At 43.5% G+C, this 20,125-nt stretch overlaps 1 protein-coding gene across 2 annotated transcripts in view; it reads right to left on the reverse strand.

The window, feature by feature from the left end:
- The window catches only part of LOC144829207 (aromatic-L-amino-acid decarboxylase-like), a 626,175-nt gene that overhangs the window by 549,777 nt on the left and 56,273 nt on the right, over positions 1 to 20,125 (reverse strand). The gene's annotated exons all lie outside the window — the stretch shown is intronic.

The following is a 20,125-nucleotide window of genomic DNA, read 5'->3' on the forward strand; positions in this document are numbered from 1 at the left end:
TCCGAAACTGAAAGTTAGGAATCTTGGGTACTGGTTCAACAACAACCCATCCTTTGATAGTCAGATAGCCGGTCTAGCTGCTGCTTGTTTTGGCATTCTAAAAACTTTACGGAAGATGTTGGTTCTTCTACCTGATGAAGCGAAGAAGAAAGTGGTCCAGGCACTTCTGGTTTCCTGACTGGACTACTGTAAAGTGATCTACCTTTGGGTCACCCAGGGAAGGAAAGAACTGCTAAAAAGAGTGCAGAATGGGGCTGCACAGATGTTGCTAAACAGCCCTAGAAACTCTTCCATAGGTACTGCTCTCATCAAACTACATTGTCTTCCTTTCAAGGAAATAGTCTCTTTTAAAGCCTTATGCTTTTGCCATAAAATTCTGAATTTAAACGGTCCCCTCTATCTTCACTCTTTGATCATATCCTATAATCTTAGAAGGTGTCTTAGATCTACAGGAGCAGCACTTACTTTGATCCCCAGGGTAGTTAGAGCACGAATGGAAGGTCGCTCATTCAGCTACTTGGCCAAATGTTTTGCAACACCCTCCGGGATGATTTGAGACAGGAACGCTCTGAAGTTACCTTCTGGGAAAAACTTAAGACCTGGTTCTTCAGACAAACCTAAATAGGACCCAGTGATGTGCTGTTGGACTTTTGTGTTTTTGGAACTCCGGATCGTGTAACCCTGAGCTTTACAAGGATTTTAACATAACATAATACTTTATCACTGCTAACCAGCATGAAAGTGCTTATGCATTGTCCTTTAAACATAGTAGAATTTGCTTACACCCAATTGGCACATTTAATTTACTGGTAAGTCCTTAGTAAAGTGGTACTACTTGTACCCAGGGCCTATATTTTAAATATTACTAGCGGCCCTGCAGCACTTGTGCCACCCATGTAAGTAGCCTTTTCAACATTTCTTAGACCTGCCATGGCAGCCTGTGTTTCCATGTTTAAACTGACATTTCACTGGCCCATACATTCCTTTTTTACAAATAAGTCACCCCTAGCGAAGTAGAGGGCTGGGTGCAGTGTATTCAAAAAGTAAGACATGTACTTTTATGGTTCACATGTCCCGGTAGGGAAAAATTCCTCAATTTGTTTTCCACTATTGCAAGGCATACCTCTCCCAAAGGATAACATTGGAGTTCCTTCTTAAATTTAATTTCCTGTAGTGTCGAATTAGGTACAGGTAGAGGGATCGAGATTGGTGTCTAAATAATTACAATTAAGAGCCCTCTTTAAAGGTAGTCAGATTTGTAATCACTATTCTGAAAATGCCACTTTTAGGAAGTTGGCATTTTCTTGTCCTAACCATTGGGTGCTTGCAGCCGCCTGATTCTGGGTCACATGACTAGCTGTAGCTGGCAGCTGGCAGCTGGTCTGTGTGTATTGCTCCCAGACAGAAAGACAATGGGAAGACAGGTGCTTGCAGGATGTACCACTCTGAGTTAAAGAGGTGGAGGAGGTGTCACCTACCACACTTGCACATCACAAAGCTTGACGTCAGGGGGGATAAAACCTCTAGAAGCTCCTCCATATCAAAGTAGGCACCAGGTATAAAGATTGGACCTCAGACGGAAACTGTCCAGTACACGTCTGGACCCCTGTTGACTCTGCTGGGAAGAGTGGCTGCTGTGCTGCTGAATGGACTCTCTTCTGGACAGTTGCTCTGAACGATTGCTGCCCCGCTGTGCTGACCATCTGAATTGTCACCTTGTGCCTGGGTGACAAGGACTGGACCAGCACCTCTGAACCCAGAGCCCGAGAGTGACTCCAAGGGCTAAGTGGCTGGCCTCCTGGTCAGAAGCCTCAGGGGCATAGCAGGCTTCCTACAACCTTGAACCCAGCATATGTTAGCCCTGCCCTACCCAGGGGTGCCACCACAGTGCTGGACCCTTGGAAATGGGCCTGAAGGTGCTCTGCCAGTCCATCTGTGGATCTAGCAGAACTCATGCATTTACTCTGCAACTCAGCGCATCTCCAGCAGAACCAGTCCAACGCCATTTGCTACTTGACATATAGCTCTTCGGAGTTGACACATTGCCTCTGTTGCATTGATCTTGCATCTCTTGTTGCAACCAATCAGAGCTGATGCATCACTGTAAGGACTTCCCCTTGCCCAACGCAGCCTGTCGGAAATGCCTGGACCTTGCATCGCCCCATCTGAGTGATGCATCCTTGCCCCGGTACTTTGCATCTCTTCGCAACCAGGAATAAGGTACTGTGTTAAGCGGTCCTAAGTAGGTCCCTGTAGCCAACCTGAACTTGTGACTTCGTCCTGGTCCAAATTACTGAATAACCAGAGTTGGCGTTTTGTGTTTTTGGCATGATTTTCACTTAAATCTTTAAAATTGCATATCTCCGATAGTTTTTTGTCTTTTTGGTCTTGATTTATTCAGTAAAATGTCATCTATTTTTCTAAATTGGTGTGGGATTTTTCTTGTGTTGTTTTGTTTCTGTTTGAAGTGCTGCCTAAATACTTTACACATTGCCTCTAAGTTAAGCCTGACTGCCCTGTGCCACGCTACCAGAGGGTTGAGTGCAGGGTAATTTAGGGTTGGTCGTGCCTCACCCCCACAAGGATTGTGGTTGCTGCTTGAGAAGGGTTACACTCCTCTTAACCAGTAATCACATTTCTCAAAATAGCTATTTATGATGTAGATATATATGATAGAAATATAAAATGTAACATTTAATAAATACATATATAACTGCATTTGCACAGACCTAGATCTCTTCCTTGCGCAAAAGAAAAGGTGCTAGCACTCATAAATCATAAGTGCAAAGTGCTCTTTATGGTTTTTTCTAATGGCTGCTACTGACTCATTTCTACCTGGCTGGTCTTCTTCACTATGCTAATAAAATATATTTTGGGCTATTGCCATTGATCAAAACCATCCAGGTCAAAATAATTTGACAGCAGGCTTATTGAATGAAATAAAGAAAATATTGCACATATGATTTATGAGTGATGGTACCGAGAAGCTAAAGGCAGCTGAAGAGTGTAACACGGAATCTGCGATAGTAACTCTAGTTATAACTTGGGCTTAGTTTCCATTTTTCCTTTTCTTATAACTTTGGCAACGTGTGATGTATCTGGATGACGCTTTCAATTCAAAGAGCGAAGGTGGATAGGTTTCAGCATGGCAAGTTTCATGCTGATTCATTCAGGAGTGGAAAATTGAAGGGTGGTAAAAATATTTTTTTGCCATTTTTAAGCTCATAGGAATGCACTTACTCTCCAATCAAATAGTGAACATGGCAATGTTTAAGCATGTAATGTTTGGTGCAGATCTATAGCAGGAGAAAAAAATAAAGAGGTAAAAAAATTAGCATTTTCCATGTTACCACCCGCAGGAAAACTTGCATCATGCCAAAGCAAAACCACTAAACAGAATTACACCAAACTTGCAGTACGAGAGAACTTTACTCAGAGGCCTTTGTTTGATTTTGTGAATGACATGTACACCAAAACTTGCACACCAAATGCCGTTCTTATGACCTCACATTATTTTTGACAATAACTAAGACCACCTCAAGACACATCTTTAAATTACAACACTTAAAAAACAAAGATAATATTTATGTCCTTTGTGAAGCCATCTGTTCCGTAAAGGTTTAAATCACCAGCATTGCATTTGGTGTGCAGTTATGACTTGCATAGTCAGGCCACCCCTTGTAAACCGGGAGTGGCCTGGACAGCACACACAAAGACAAATCATGGTGGTGGCTGGACATGTGCACGGTCAAATCGCTAATGATCTTTTTTTAATGAAAAACTCAGAAGTGCACTGATCGAAACAGTTAAAATAAAGTTATAGATTAAGTAGTGCAAACCCTGTGGCATTCACATGAGACAAAAATTAACTGAAGAAAATAGAGTTCAAGATAAGGTATGGTTCGAAAGCGAGCACCGAAATACTCCTGAATTCACCAGTTATGGTCTGGCAGGAAACCATAACTCTCCCCCAAAAAGGACCGCTCATTACCTCACTCATGATCCAGCAGATACCATCAGAAATAGCAATGATGAACCCACTGGTGACAGTAAATAGCAACATTAAATATTGGGAGATTACAAACAGTCCATTGAGGGGCAAGTTTTGTTTTTCCAAGCAGGGTCATGCATTTTGATTTTTGTAACAGATCATAACTGGAAAATTTCAGGGGTGTTTAGGTTTTGAGCTTTGAATAAGAACTAGGATAAAACAATAAATGTGTATATATAGATATACATATGTACCTGTATATTTTCCCCGGAGAAAATACATTAAAAAGTGTTGTGAGTTACAGCGTGTGTTATATGCATTGCCAACTATAACTCGTGAATTTCAGTGGTTTGACAAATTTAAGTCAGATCCATAGCTCACTAACTGTGACTTCTCAGTGAATTTTATTGTTTGAGAGGTGAGTGCAGTACTCCAAAGGTTTTTTTGCCAGCTGGGGAAGTGCAGTGAGTTTAAGTGTAGTGGCTGTGACTTTAGGTTTATTACTGTACTGATTACCAATAATGGTGCTCTAGTTGCTCTAGTTGCTATAAAGACGGGGCGGGCTGGCCAAAGGAAGAGCCTAGAGCCCAGTTGGGCCTCTCAAATGGCACAGACACCATATCAGCTAGCTCTGGAATATCGGGCTTAACTAGTAGGTCCATTCTGGAAAATTCTCTGCAGTGCATACTGCTAAACACCCGCTCACTTGTCAAACATAAGTATCAGTTTGAATGTATGTTGCAGCTTTCAAACCCTAACATAGTATTTTTGACTGAGACATGGACAAATCAGGCATCTGATCCCAACTGGAACATTGCACTTCCGGCAGGTTATTCCGTGACTGGCCAAGATAGGACAGGGAACAGAGGAGGGGGCATCGCAATAATACATCGCTGCCACCTAAAGGTCCGAATAGAGCCCATCACACAGCTTCCGGCTGAGGCTATGATATTCACTTTCAAAATAAACAACATTTCTACCTTTCATGGCCTGCTTCTATGTTGCTCACCCGGAACCAGAGTAGCTTTCAGCCAGGCTCTGCAGTCTTTTCTCGAATCCTGCGTAGAATTCCCTATGCTCACTATTCTGGGTGATTTTAATTTTCACCTGGAATTAAAATAATAATCAAGATACTATTAGGCTACTTGATAACCTAGCAGCTCACGGCCTAACTCAAATTGTGTTGGAATCTATGCACTCGGCGGGTCACAAACTTGATGGCATACTTACGAACAACCATGACATCACTCTGGTTAAAGTTTCCTCATTACCCTGGACCTCCCATAAGACTGTGCATTTTAAAATTAAAAAAACACAGCCCAACCACCCTACTTTAAAGAGACCACCTTATGTAAAAATTCAAAACTGGGATAAAATTCAGAGAAACGAACTAGAACAGTCCCTTGATATATGTCCTCCCTCATTGGTCACTGATAATAATGATGCAGTTTTCCAGTTTGAGAATTGGATTAGAGTAGCGGTCAAGTAGGTAGCCCTTCAAAAAAAACATTAGAACAAGAAGACTCCAGGCATCATCGCCATGGTATGGACCAGGCTTCAAAAGCATAAAATCCAAATGCAGGAGAGTCGAACGAATATGGAGATTCGACTATAGTAAAGAGCACAAATTGGCATACAACTTAGGTCTGGAACAATACAAGGATACTGTCATAAAAGCCAAAATGGACTACTTTACAACAAAAATTGGGGAGGTTAAAAACTCATCTAAGGAAATGTTTAAATCGTCCAAGCCCTATCTAAGCGGCAGCAGGCCAATCAGTTCAGGCCTGACCAAGCCTTCGGTAATAAGATGGCTAACTTCTTTGTTGCTGCCTTACCTAATAGGCTGCCCGCCAAGGAGAACACCACTCAGAGCCAATTAACACGTTTTTCGGACCCTTACATAAGAGAAAGTGAATAAGCTCCTCTTAATAACTAAGTCAGGATTATACAACGTTCCCTATCCCTCCGCCATTTTACACCTAGTTTCAGAAACAATTAGCTCTCATTTAACTCCCCTCCAAAACAAAGTAGTTGCATCAGGGATTTTTCCCTGTACCTGGAAAAAAGCTTGCATCAGGCCGATCCTCAAACAGCCTGCCCTGGACCCGACTGAGGTACAAAATTATTGACCGATTTCTTGCTTGCCAATAGCTGCCAAAATTCTCAAAAAATCGGTAAACAGGGAGTTAACTCAGTGTCTTGACTGCAATAACCTGTTAGATTCCAGTTAGCATGGCTTTCGATCATGCCATTCTACAGAGTCGGCTTTGATCATGGCTACGGAGGAGATTCGCAGACAGGTGGATGGGGGGGTCAGGACCGTCCTTATCCTTCTAGATCTATCAGCAGCATTTGACATCGTGAATCACACGGTGTTAGTGCGGCGGCTGAAGGCTGTGGGGATTGGGGGGATGGCCCTGGCCCTCCTCGCCTCCTTTCTAGCTTGTAGGGAGCAGAGCATACACTGGGACAATCTGCAATTTGACACTTTCCATCTCCCATGCAGGGTGCCGCAGGGATCGGCCCTATCACCGACTCAATTCAACATCTGTTACTCCACTGGCCAGAATAATCAGAGTAACACCACTGGGTTTCGGCTCCTAACAGTAAGGCAGAGCCTTTAATAACCAAATAACAAAATAAATGCCAAAACTGAAAAAAACTTTTCTTTCTTATTGACCAACCACTAATTAACGGAAAACAAAAAGTGATGTAGACTGCTTTTTCTGTCTGATTTAATCAAATTGAAATTATTATTTATTCAAAATACACATCTTTCACTGTATTTTTTTGTACTTTTACTATTTTACACAAAATTGCAACAGACCCGTTTTTCCAGCCATAAGAGTGTACTAATAGGAGCTTTCAAAATAATTGAAATTATTTAAATCGACGTAATATAATGTTCTATGGCATTGTAAAAAAGAACTGTGAAAAAAGCTAAATCATTGTGAATTTTTTGGTTGTAGTGCATGGTGAATGTGCAGGGTGGGTGTGAGTGAAGGTGAGAAAATCCGGACAGTGGAATGTGTGAGAGTGCATTGGATGTTTTTTTGAATTTGTATATTATATGTGTTTTTAATGTTGCAATTTTGTGTAAAATGGTAAAAGTACAAAAAAATACAGTGAAAGATGTGTTATTTTGAATAAATAATAATTTCAATTTGATTAAATCAGACAGAAAAAGCAGTCTACATCACTTTTTGTTTTCCGTCAATTAGTGGTTGGTCAATAAGAAAGAACATTTTTCTTCAGTATTGGCATTTATTTTGTTATTTAGTCAGAATAATCAGAGAGCATGGGTTCACTTTGGTCTCATATGCGGATGACTCTCAGCTTATTATATCTGCATCTAAAGATCCGGAGGCTACTGCCAACAGCTTCCATACCTGTCTGACCGAAATCATAAGCTGGATGAGCCAAAACGTTCTTAACATTATAACAGAGAAAACTGAGGTTATGGAATTTGGCAAGGGCCTTACTCTGTGGAATCAAACATGGTGGCCAACAGAGGTGGGTGAGTGTCCCCATCCGACAACTAAGGCCAGGAATCTAGGAGTGATCTTTGACAACCAACAACATTTTGCAGGCCAGATAAACCACCTAACGTCCTCCTGCTTCTTTTTACTGAAAATCTTACATACGATTTTCCCCTAAATTCCTCAGGAACTCAGGAAAACTGTGGTAGTAGCTCCCATCCATGCTAAAATATACTACTGCAATGCACTATTTATGGGCATTGACAGGGCCCAGATGATTAAATTGCAGTCCCTACAAAATGCTGTTGCTCAATAGCTATTAAACATCCCTAAAGGCCATTCTACCTCTGCTGGTATAAGATCATTACATTGGCTCCCCATCCAGCAGCGAGTGGAATTCAAGGCCCTCTATTAGGTTCATAAGGCACTATACGGAGGAGGTGCTGGTGACATCCAAAAATTGTTCTTATGGTACTCGCCCATGAGACATCTTAAATCCACAAACGCTGGTCTCATACAAATCTCCAAAATCAGCAGAGCAAGAGCTACACTTTGGATCAAGATGCCAATTGCTATGAGGCTGCAGCCAAACAGGCAGCATTTTAGGAAATCGCTTAAAACCTGGTTGTTCCCTCTCAACTAAGTTGCAGGAACTAATAGAGCAGCCCCTCCTCACACCCTCCAGCGTCAAGACTCCATGGCAATCAAGTGCTTTATAAACCTATTTTATCTCATCTTTATCTTTTTTTTCTTCATTTCCTTAATATTCAGCCCTTGGTGGGAAGCAGCTCAATCCATGCTGCACATAGTCTTTGGCAGTGTTTGGCAGAGTTGGCTGCAAATCCAGATTTCACTATGCATGGCTTGACTTGTATTTAATCTGCGTTGTGCATAGCCTTCAGACAGGCCCTGTGCTCAACCACCTTCTTCTCTGCAATGGGGGTTTGTTGCATGACTTGCCTGGCCTTGTACTGGCTTTATTTGCTAGTTGCCAAATTTCACACATATTAATTGAATAGTTCCAAAGTTATTAGTTAACAACTCTCTATTTGCCCTCCCATTTATCGTTGTCCCTTTGCCTTGTGAGATTTGCTAAAAGCTTACCATACTCAGAGTAATCTAAACCCACTAAATATTTGACACATTTTGTATGGCTTAACCAAACTGCGCCATATTTATTAGCAGCTCAACACTCCTTTCACCCTTCTTTTAAATCCTCCCCCCTTTACGTGCCTACACGAAATAGAGAAAACCAGGAGTAGATTAAATATGCCACATCTCTGCCAAATGTGATGCAGAACCCTCAGCCAGTGCCAAGGTTATTAGTAAAGCAGAAAAGTTTTCAACCCCTCTTTAAGTGTTTCTTCCATTGTATCTGTAGAAAACCTGAACTACCTCAATGGGCGTAACTAGTTTACAGCCTGCCATATTTCATGCAGATACGTAAAAGGTGCTAGAGTTATAAGCAACTGGTATTTCCCCCTCTTTAAATCGCCCTCCCATCATTGATTGACCTGACCTGGTAGCATTCAGCCATTTTGAACGTTAGTGTTTTTTACATGTTATTTTGGTATTCTGGATCTACTGGTTTAGTGACTATCTTTAAAAACTACACATTAGTTTATTTAGATTATTATGTATGTTGTTTTGCAACATAATGGTGTGCCTCTTGCTCTGTAGTAATAGGCATAAAAAGATTAGTTACGGTTGATACTGGTACAATAGTGTGTATAACACTAAGCCTAAAAATGACAGGAAATTGACCAATTTTGTAGGACCAAACAATAACTTCCACTGATGTCATGAAATCCGACGGCTAAAATGCATATGTACATTTTTTGGTGTGTAAGTGTTGTCATTTATTGGCAACATTTGACATCGAGGGTTTGTGCCATCCAAAGGCATAACAAGGTTCTTCCAAGATGCTGCATATTTTTAGTGTTGGTATTGTTCCACAGTGTTTCCCTCTTCAAGTGTAATTCCATCCACTTCTCAACAGCAATGATTCTCATCATTGATCTGGCAATGTGGCATTACATATGTGAAATACTGTATGAAGTTTTTATGTCTGATGTAGTTAAGGAATTCGAAATGTTATCGAGAGGCATGAGATATCTGTTCTCTTGTTTTTTAACATATCTCATATTTTCTCTACACCGAATTGGAAATCCCCATTTATTTAAGAGAATATGTGGTCTGGATAAATGGTGTTTGGAATACATAAAATAATCTAGCAACCCTAAATTTGAGATAGTAGTCCCAGACTGATGCACATTGGCCAAGATGAAGTCACTATATTTATATGTGAACTTTCCACTACAACTGCTTTCTCAAAGGCGTGGGCAAGTATTAAATAGACTTTAGCATGCCACGTCGATGTGAAAGTCCTACTGTCTGCCTTTTCCATCCCTGTTGTTTCTCCAAGTATGCATGCTTGTGTGCTCTGTAAACAAAATGTTTTTGTGTGGTACTGTAGACATGCCTGCAAGCCTGCTGTTGAGTAGTGTGGGTGTTAGTAGGCAGGCGCATTTGTATGTCTTGTGGTCAATGCACATGGGTGATGCTCTCATGCAACCTCTGTGCATGGGTGGCTGTGAGTCTGGTGGGTTGTGTTCATGGGTGCCTATATGTCTTACATGTGTGTGTATCTGTATACATTGTAGTCAGTGTGTATTGGTGTCTGGAAGTATGTTTTTTGTGTGCGCACAATTGTTGGTGTGTTCTATGTGGTGCACTTAGCCGTGCCCTTTGTCAGTTGTGGATGAAGGATATGCCTCTTTGTATGGCATCTGTTTGTTTTGTCAGTGTTTGTTAGTTAAGCCATACCCATTCGATATCCAAAACAGATGACTGGCCAGACGTAAAGCTGAAAAGAATTAGTACTTTCCTTTTAAAAATGACTTATTGATATCATCACCATCCAATTAATTCCTCACAGCGTATCGATACAGCAACACAGTCCAAATGTAGTTCAGTAATTGAGAATTAGGTCGAGCATTCGAGACCTCTTGTACATACTTTAGTATATAATTATTATATACTTATATGTGTATTGTGTATGTACTTTGTGGGCTCTGGAGATCAGCCCTAGGACTTGTCTGCTTCCGCTCAGGGACTTTTTTTTTACTAATCAGCAGCCTCTATTTAACAATCTTGATAGAAAACGACCAGAAGAGGTCAGTAAAATACCAGAATTGCTTTCTGATGAGGGACTTTCTTTTTTTTCCTGGCAACTGCCTCTATTTAACTTTCTTGATAGAAAACGCCCAGCAGAGGTCAGTAAAATACCAGAATCACTTTAGCATTCTCTAGATTCCAGTCCATAGCAACAGTCTTCCACAAGCACCCGTAGACAATATTTTTTTCAAATCCTGTATTTTCAGTGATATGCCCACCGAAGGCCCTGATTTTATACTAAAATCAGAGCATTGGACTATACCATTTCCAGCTGAAGGGCAATATTTCTCTCCATGCGTTCCCATACCTGGCATGTCACGCAGTTTGGTGCTTACTTTCCCTCCATGTTAAAGAACAGTAGATGTTTCAGCTCCCAGGCTAATGTGCTGCATAGGAAAATACATATAAGGTCCCAAAGGCGAGACCAATTGCATTGCAAATGCTTGTTTTTGTTTAGCAAACTGTACCCAGTAGATGAATAAAACAAAAAGAAAGTGAGCAACTCTTTGATTCTCAGAGGGTGCTGTCTACAGTGTTTAGAACGTTCATATCGAAGGAGGTATGAAATTAAAACAGGAAACATGTGACCATATATTTATTTTGTATTGTACAAGAGAATGAATATATTGTCACCGTCAGATGCTTGACTAGTGGTTAATTTGTAATAAAATAAGTGCTGGGTCTCTAGTTAGGAGGCAGCTTCTACTAGCCCATTTCTCCTGTTAGTGCCGCCTGAAACAGAACCAACTACTAACCATGAAAGTTGAGAGAGGATGCGAAGTAATGGCCAGAGCTGCAGACTTCGGAGCTGGGGGACCAGGTTTGAGTCTTGGCATTGGCTCAACATCCTGTGATTCTGGGAAAAATACTTAACCTTCCCATAAGTGAATGTCTCCTTAAGTGGTGCTTATGGAAAGCGTCGGTGTTGATTAAGTACTGAGCTGAGCACCGGAAACCACTGGCTCAAATTAAGCACTGTCAGCTTCAATCTTACATAAGCAATCATATCATAGGCAAATATGTCATATTGTGAATAGTGTTTTCATGCATAAGGAAAAAGCAATCATCATCTGGACAGTAATTTAGCAGACCGCAATGAAATTCTGTATGAATGGCTAAATGGTACCCAATCAGGCCTGGGAATCCAACGTAGCTAAAATAACGCCATTGATCAGTTTTGGGTTATGCACCAGAGTGTTGCAGTCCCCCCAGGTCCGGAGCCAGGTACCATAGTCCATAAGAAATACTGGTCACGAAGAAAGAAGAGAATATAACACAACCTCTCCACTGCTCCAAGCAAGTTCAGCACATGAGATTTACTACAATTAAAGCATCTAATGCAAGTGGACCAGAAAGGTTTTGTTTACTTACGTACAATTAGCAGTAAGTTTAAATTGTGTACAATGATCATAATCATAAACTCCACACTAAGCTGTTCTCTCACCAGTGAAAGTATATGTTGCTATGTCCATTACAAGTGGACCAGCTGTGACTTGTTATTCCCATTAAAGATCTGCTACTGGCATTCATAATAGAACATAAAACGCTGTAACAACTCAATAGTTATAGCTTTGGTAAACAGTCTACCTTCTCCCATTTACATCAGGGCTCGTGAGATCATCTGTGGCATACCTCAGGTTTCAGCCGGAAGCCTGTGTCTATTTACTATCTATATTGCTCCCGGTCCTGCTATTGTTCACGCGTTTGGTTTTCATGTGGTGTCTTATGCAGATAATACCCAGCTGATGTTTGCCTTTAAACACCTTGATGCTTCGGTCTCAGCTTATTCTCAAGCTGCCTCTCTGCAGTAACAGACTTGATGCATAAAAGCTGCATTTGCCTAAACTCTGAAAAACCAGAAACCTTGATATTTGGTTCCCCTATGGTACTGGATCTGATCCATCTGTGACACCCAGAAATGGGACTTTCATCAGCACCATCCACCTCTGTGATAAATCTGGGGGTCAAGCTGGATAATGCCCATTTCATTTAAACCCTTCGTCAGTGCTACTGCAGTAGTCTGTTTCTCCCTATTGAAAACTCTAAGAAAGAGTCTAAAATTCCTGGCGGAACAGACCAGAAATATTGTTCATGCATTGATCACTTCTAGGCTTGATGATGCCAACGTCCTGCTTCTTGGATCTCCTAAAGCTCTGTTAAACAGACAGCAATGGGTTCAGAATGCGGCAGCCAGACTGCTGCTGAACATTCCTGAAAGGCAATCTTTTTGTAATGGCTTGAAAAGCCTACACTGGCTCCCTGTCAAGCAAAGAATTGAATTCAAAGCACTGACAAAAACGTTTAGGGCCACTCAATTGAAAGGACCAACATATATTTGTGGCAAAATTTAAAGATACCTTCCTCACAGAGAATTACGCTCTGCCAACCACAACCTGTTCTGCATTCCCAAGATTAAAAACACCAGAGCTGAGGGGCGCTCCTTCTCTTTTTTTTACCCCAAAATTCTGGAATCAGTTATCTGGTCATCAGCTGGGCCTGGTGTGTGAGAGCGTGATGGGCAGGCCCCACTATTCATAACAATTGAGGCGAAGAGGAAAATCAGAGGACCTGGGCAGCTCAGCCAAAGGCTGGCTGCTCCATATTAGAATATCCTCTATATTAGAATATCCTCTATATATGCTGAGATAGAATGCGCATGCATGAGCGTGTGCTTCCCAAGCCCTAATAAATATGCCCGGGCAGTGACGTGGTGCAGGGCGTGGTCCATATTCCCATGCTCTTCCTTTTGTCTGCCCCTGGGCGCTGACTCCGTCGCCCGCAGACCATAGTGACATAATCAGTGAGTGCTTGAGCAATCAGAGAGCAGCAGGATAGCATATGGCTAGGTATTGCTGAATCCCGCCCCAAATGTAAACGTCCCCTCCCAACTATGAGCACATGGGTACCACAACTTCTCCACTCTCCTCCGAGTCATAGAATGATATCGACACAATTGTCTTGAATTAGGGGTCGGAATAACCCCAGCTGTATTTTATTAAAAACAAACAACATATTAAAAAAACGTTACATATTTACAATACGCACAAAACTCAACCATCAGTCCAGAGTATTCATATACCAATTATTATACAATGTATTTACGTTATTTCGTATTGTATGGCTAACTTTAACATATTATCTAATACATACCCATTCCTAACCTAACTGAATTATTATATTATCATTTTTCTGTGTATCCCGAATTGGGCCTACGGGCAAGGTCATGACTTGTCCAACTACGTGCTAGGTCCACCCCTCCTACCGGAGTGACCTTGCACAGGAGGCCTGGTTGCCCAGAAGGTTACCTCCTTTGGGTATCCCCTATGCCCTCAATACTACCTCCCAAGGGCTGTGCTGTTATGACAATTTGTCACCCATGTGCCTGTGCGGGAATTGGCCCAAAGGCCTACAGGAAGCGGAACTTCTCTACCCCCGCACTCTCCAGCCTACCGCTGTAAACGCCCCCTGTAGTTTTATGAGAGAATATTGTCCCCCCCAAGGCATCCCGATTGACAATGGTGATGCCTACTAAGGACTGTAAAATGCCCTACCAATCATGACCTTACTGCTGATCAAGAATACAATCACATAAAATACGACAATGACGCCCTGCGAGAGAAAAATCTTTGTTATGTAACCAACAAATTCCAAGGAAACATTCTATGAGAAAGAGAAAAAATGTAGAGAACAGATGGACACCTGAAAGTAAAAAATTTAGAGAACCTGTAACAGAACACAAGAAATGCACCCATTAAAAAATGCTGCCTCAGGGGATGGTTGGTGGGCAAAAAGGCGATCTCCGTCGGTAGACGGCTTCACTTGAGGAGGCGACATGGAATAGCGAGGGAAAAGACCGTCCCGCTGCTCCACACTCTCTTTTATGGGGCCTTCAAAAAACCGGCAGGATCCAGATTTGGAACCGCCTCCCCATGCCCCGGAAGTACTTGAGTGCTTTCGGGGCATGCTCCCACTCCGCTTAACCTCAAGGCAAACAAATCACGGCCTCGTCACCATCCGCCGCCACCAGCTCCGCCCCTCAAAAGGTGACGGGGACCGGCATAACCGCCATAAGTGCGGTGTGCCAGAGTCCGGTTGGCGCCTTAACAGAGTCAAGGTGAGGGGGGTGATACTCATAGACTGTATATAGGTGATGTGTTTGCAGTGCGTGACCTCTGATAAACCTGAATGGCAGACGAGGTGACATATGACTGGAGTCACTCTATATGTGACTGGTGAAAGTATTTGTCAATCACCTATGTGCTTATATGTGTAAACAGTGGCTTCTTATGGGTATGGCAAGTTCATTCAAACCCAACCTTTGGTCCTCTCGGGCCATTCACTGATGGACCATCCTCAGGCTTTTAGTATCGCTCCCCATCAGCCTGTGTCATGTTTTCTCTTCCTACTGTCTTTCAAGTGCCTAGTTCTGCTTCATGTGTTTTGGGATGAACGTGGAGTCAGAATGCATCAAAGTTGCAGTTTTTAGTTCCCTGTCACATTTTGAAAAAAGTATCAAGGCTATCCTCAAACACTGCACTACAACAAATGTAAGAAATCACAAGCTGACATAACACGCCAAAGAGGCGCAGTGATTACAGAAGCAATCGGCGATGGATTTTGCCAGCAGACAAAAAAGTACACTAAAAACGGTTATGTAATTTGAACTGCATTTTTATTAGCTATAGTTTTAGACTTGGATTCCTGGCGCATTTGCATGTTCTCTGAAACAAGTTAAAGCACACCATAAGACACTGATACAATGGAAAACAAAGTACCGTTGCTGCTCAATGGAAGAGAAACCTATCTGGGAAAGGGTGCCAGCATCTCCGGCGGAGCAAGATGGCAGCGGTTCGAGGCGGTCGTAGGTGGCTCTCGCAGGGGGTGACATGACTTCGGCTATTTGATTTAACCCCCGCTCCCCGCTACCCCAGAATGCAACCCTCCCAAGCAGGGGAACATGGAGCATCGGTACCCGGCCTGGAGGGGTGGATCTCAGCTCTGACAGAGGTTGTAGAGTTGTTGATAGTGAGTTACAGAAGATTCGAGAGAGAGCTCTCCCGGTCTGCGATTCGAGGCTCGGCGTGTGGCGGCGCTCAGACTTTCGCTGCGATGCTGCCCAAAACAGGCATGAGAGGCAGAGGGGCAAATCTGCAGACTGCACCGCAGGACTCACCCGAAAGGGACACAGCGGAGGGGGAGACTCCCGCGGCACCCCACGGACGCAGACAGAAGCACCGCGTCAAGAATCCCTCAGACAGGAAGGGGAGGAGCGCAGGCTCACAGCGCCAGGCAACGTGGGCTGTGGTTTCTGTCATCAACTTGCTCCGGGGGCCCGGTGCTCAAGGAGCAGCTCGGGCGGAGGAGCAGTCAGGAGCTGGAACCGGTGGACAAAGAAGGAGAGTAACCGGTTTAGGCGCCATTGGGGCCAGAGGAGGTGGTAAACGAGGTTGAGACATTTCGTGGGACACCTCAGGGGGGAATACACAAGACATTGTATGCACAATCCCCGGAGCTAAAGGGGGTGTGGGAGTCATAGGAGAGATAGGTGCTTCAGGAGGAGAAAACCAGGGGAATTCTCCAGAGGTATGCACTGATGAGCAGACTGTAGGAGAAACCAGTGCTTCTGAGCCTAATGCGGGGGTCCCTGTGGACAGTGAGTCTCAACAGGAGTGGGCAAATCCATCTACCCAAATTGACCCTGCAGCTCTGGTAGTTCTGGGAGATGCCACAAATGAGGGGGAGGCCCTGTGAGACTCGGATGGAGGGGCCAGGAAAACCCTGAATGAGCAATCAGGGGGAACTGGGCAACACCTTACAGGGCAAGATTCAAGGATAGAGGGAACTGGGAAAGAGCTTTTTGGGTCTGCAAGGGCACACAGGCTGCCAGGGGAGAAGGATGTCGACTCAGAAGTTAACTATTTTTATTCCCTTACAGACGCCACTTGGTCAGGTTTGGGATCAGACGCAGGATCCAATATAGATTCAAGTGAGGAGGACAGTGGCTCCGACAAAGGAATTAGTGGCAGGCAAAATACTCCAGCTACTCAAAAGATGAACTGCAGAGCCCCCAGAGCCGAGAACTCTAGACCGAATGAGCTAAGATGGGACTATTCCCTCTGGGATCAATAGGTGGGGAACAGCAAACAACCTTCCAAGGAAGCAGAAGCAACTCAGGCACCCCCTACACTAGAATAAATTCTGCAGTGCGTTGTAGCACATCATGAGGAAGCCTTAATGGAGAGCAAGCACACACATAACGTAGCACGGAAACTTCACGGGGCTGTCGGAAAAACTGGAAAAACTTGTAATGATATTTGTGATAGGATGACTGAAGTAGAGTGTAGAACTGCTACACTGGAGGTGGATCTCACAGGTTCAAGTGGGCAAGTGGAGGCGCATGAGGCACAACTTGTAGACATCCAATAGAAGCTGGAAGATAGTGAGAACCGCCAAAGAAGGAACAGAAGCAAGAGAATTTATGGTACAACTGCTTCAGGAATCCTTCCCAGACCTAGTAGGCTGGAGGTGGTCCCAGGAAATTCAGAGGGCACACCGAGTCCCATTTAATATACGTCAGCCAATTCACCCTGATGCCAAACCTCGGTCAATACTGGTCTACTTCGGGAACTACCTATTGAGGCAAAAAGTGTTCGAGAAGGCTAGACCAGATTTACAACGGGCGGTTGATGGGTACTCTTTCTTTACCAGGCCAGATTTCTGTCACATTACAGTGGAACGAAGATGGCGTTTACGCCAAATGATTACTCAGTTCCAGGGAAAGGGGATGCAAGCCTTTTTATTAAATCCGGCCCGGCTGAAAGTTGTATGAAAGGATCGTGTTAGAGTCTTCACTTCAGAGATCAAGGCCAAGGAGTTCCTAGACGGCGGGGGCAAATGAGTTGTGCTGGCTGATAAGACATGTGTCGGAATAACTGAAGCCAGGGGACAGTATCTAATCAAGACGCCACATGACACCACCTCCTGGTCGCAAGACTGTTTAAGATTTTCTTCTTTTTTTTTTGTCTTTCATCTCTTTTTTTTGGTTGTAAATTGTAATAGTGACACAGTGGGGGGGGGGCTCAGTAAGTGGTCAAAGTAGATGAGGAATAGAAGGTTGGGGGGAGAGAAAAGAAAAAAGGGAAAGAGAAAAAGAGAAAAAATATGGGGGGGGGAATCTAAAGGGACTAACTGTTTTTTTATATATATCACCCTAGCGAGAACACTACCAATCATCACCCACAGACCTAGATAGGTCTGTTGCTTCACGACACAGGGAGGGGGAGGGTGGGGGTGGGCGGATCCGGAGGAGGGGGTGGGGAGGAAAGGAAAAAATAATTTCAGGAAAGTAGAATACTGGTTTAAAAGTAAGATTTGGGTCTCACATTATCTGAAGGAATGGTTCAAGAGGAAAAGTAGGCACCAAGAGGAATGCGGGGATGGGTAAGCTAACTTTTTTTACGATAAACATTGGGGGCTGAACGATCGAGTGAGAGAGGTAGGACTGGAGAAGTATTGCGAACTCCTGGTTTGAATTTTATATGTCAGCAGGAGACTCACATCCCTCTGCAGAAGAGAGGTCTTAACTATATCCCAGGCTATACACAATCAACTTGTTCATCACAGACTTCGAATACTAGAGCGGTCGCAATTCACATATCTAACTGGCTGCCACCTATTAAACGGACATTATCAGATAAGTGGGGTAGGTGGGCAATTGCCCTAATTCCAAGCTTTGGTACACTCTGTACAATTTATGGGTAAAATCTAGACGATGCAGATCTGCTTTTAGAATTAGAAATTGAGCTAGCCTGCTGGCCAGCCCCATTGATTATTTACGGGGATTTCAATATTCACATTGATGCAAGTGGGGTGGGTAGGGGCGGTTACCAAGGCAGGAAGCCACAAGTTTTTCAAGCCCTACAGACATTATCTGATAGTGAGGTTCTGTAAATTACGAATTGGTTCGTGCTCAGCCTCCATTTTGTAAACGCCACCATTTTATGTTGCCCTCACTCAGGCAGCGCGGCGAACGTGATGTTTTTGCCGTGTCTGCCTTCACGTGTCAGGTGGCTTCTTTGCTTATGTTTACTTATGAGTGTCAGGGTCTGGCCGAGCACACTAATTCCTGTCTGAGCTGATAAAATCCCCGTCCGGACTATTTGTTGGCTCACACCATTCTTTCCTCCAGGTTATCTTATCTGCTGTCCTTCGCTACATGTCTCATGTATTCTCCTGTTTCACGACTATTCTTCTAACACATACAGCTGTGTTTTCTCTGCTTGTAAACCAAATTGTGTGGATTCACTCGATGCTTTACTTAAGGGGTCAAGTAACAAACGCAACCGGGAAACTTGAGTTACTTTGGGCTTAAGGCATTGTTTATAACATTTGTTTATGTCTCCTGCTCTTGTGTGATTGCATTTTACATTGTATTGCACCATATATAAACCTGTGCGCCACGGAGTTAAGTGGCAGTCTCTTTTGAACCTCGTTATACTGACGACTTCTAAGACCACTGTACTAGCTGCAGCTAATAAATATCATCTTCTACGCCAGACGAAGAGTCCGTTCTCTGTATTTGACAAGGCAGGTGAATCCCGGGGAATTTAGGCGTACCCTGCGCCACCGGGCCTTAAGGCTGCGGTTCTCCAACTGGCGCCCAACGTGGGGCGACTTCAGAGGTTGCGGTTAAGCCCGAGGGTCGTGAGGAGCCCCGCAAGAAAATTCTGGAGGACGCGCACCACGTGATCGACCCCTGTATGTCGTAAGTGGACCGAAGGTCTTTGACAGCGCGGCTACTCCTTTCCGAGGGCTACTGAAGACTGCTGCCCTGACTGTTGCCCTGCCTTGGACCCTTCTGATGATGTTTGGTAAAGAGAGACGATAGACGGACCTTCGCTGGTGTAGGACGATCCTTAGTTAAGTATTTGGTGGGTCGCTCCCACAATTCTTTGTTTTGTTTTTGGGTTTTTTGATTCAGTCATTGCAATAACTGAAGCCAAGGGGTAAGTGCGTTTGTACTGTTTCATTGATTTATACCCCTTGTTGTTTGTGAATAACCTAGAGAAGTAACGATGCCTGGGTTAAGTAAGTTCAGAAGAATTTGTTGTTTAGGTTGTACGAGGGATTCCCAGTTGGAGGATTCGTGTCCGATCCCTCCAGTTGGAACTCCCACTTATGAGCTCTATTCTAAACATGGTGTTGGTCCCATTACTTTTAATGAGACATGGGTCCGATACACGAAAAATAGTGGAGTTTTGAGATGGCACCCAAATGGTAGTTTTGACTCCACTATACTAGATAATTTGGAAACGATCCTGTTAAACCGAAAAGCCCGGCCGGCAATGTTTGACTTGTTCCGCCTCTGGCGTAAAGAAGCCAAACAGAAAGAAATTAAGCAAGCGAAAAAGGATAAGAAAGCACAGAATATGTCCATTATGGAGGCCGCTCAACAGTTTAAGAATAATGAAACAGA

The sequence above is a fragment of the Lissotriton helveticus genome, chromosome 4_1 (genome assembly GCF_964261635.1).
Source record: "Lissotriton helveticus chromosome 4_1, aLisHel1.1, whole genome shotgun sequence".
In the NCBI taxonomy this organism is placed as follows: Eukaryota; Metazoa; Chordata; class Amphibia; order Caudata; family Salamandridae; genus Lissotriton; species Lissotriton helveticus.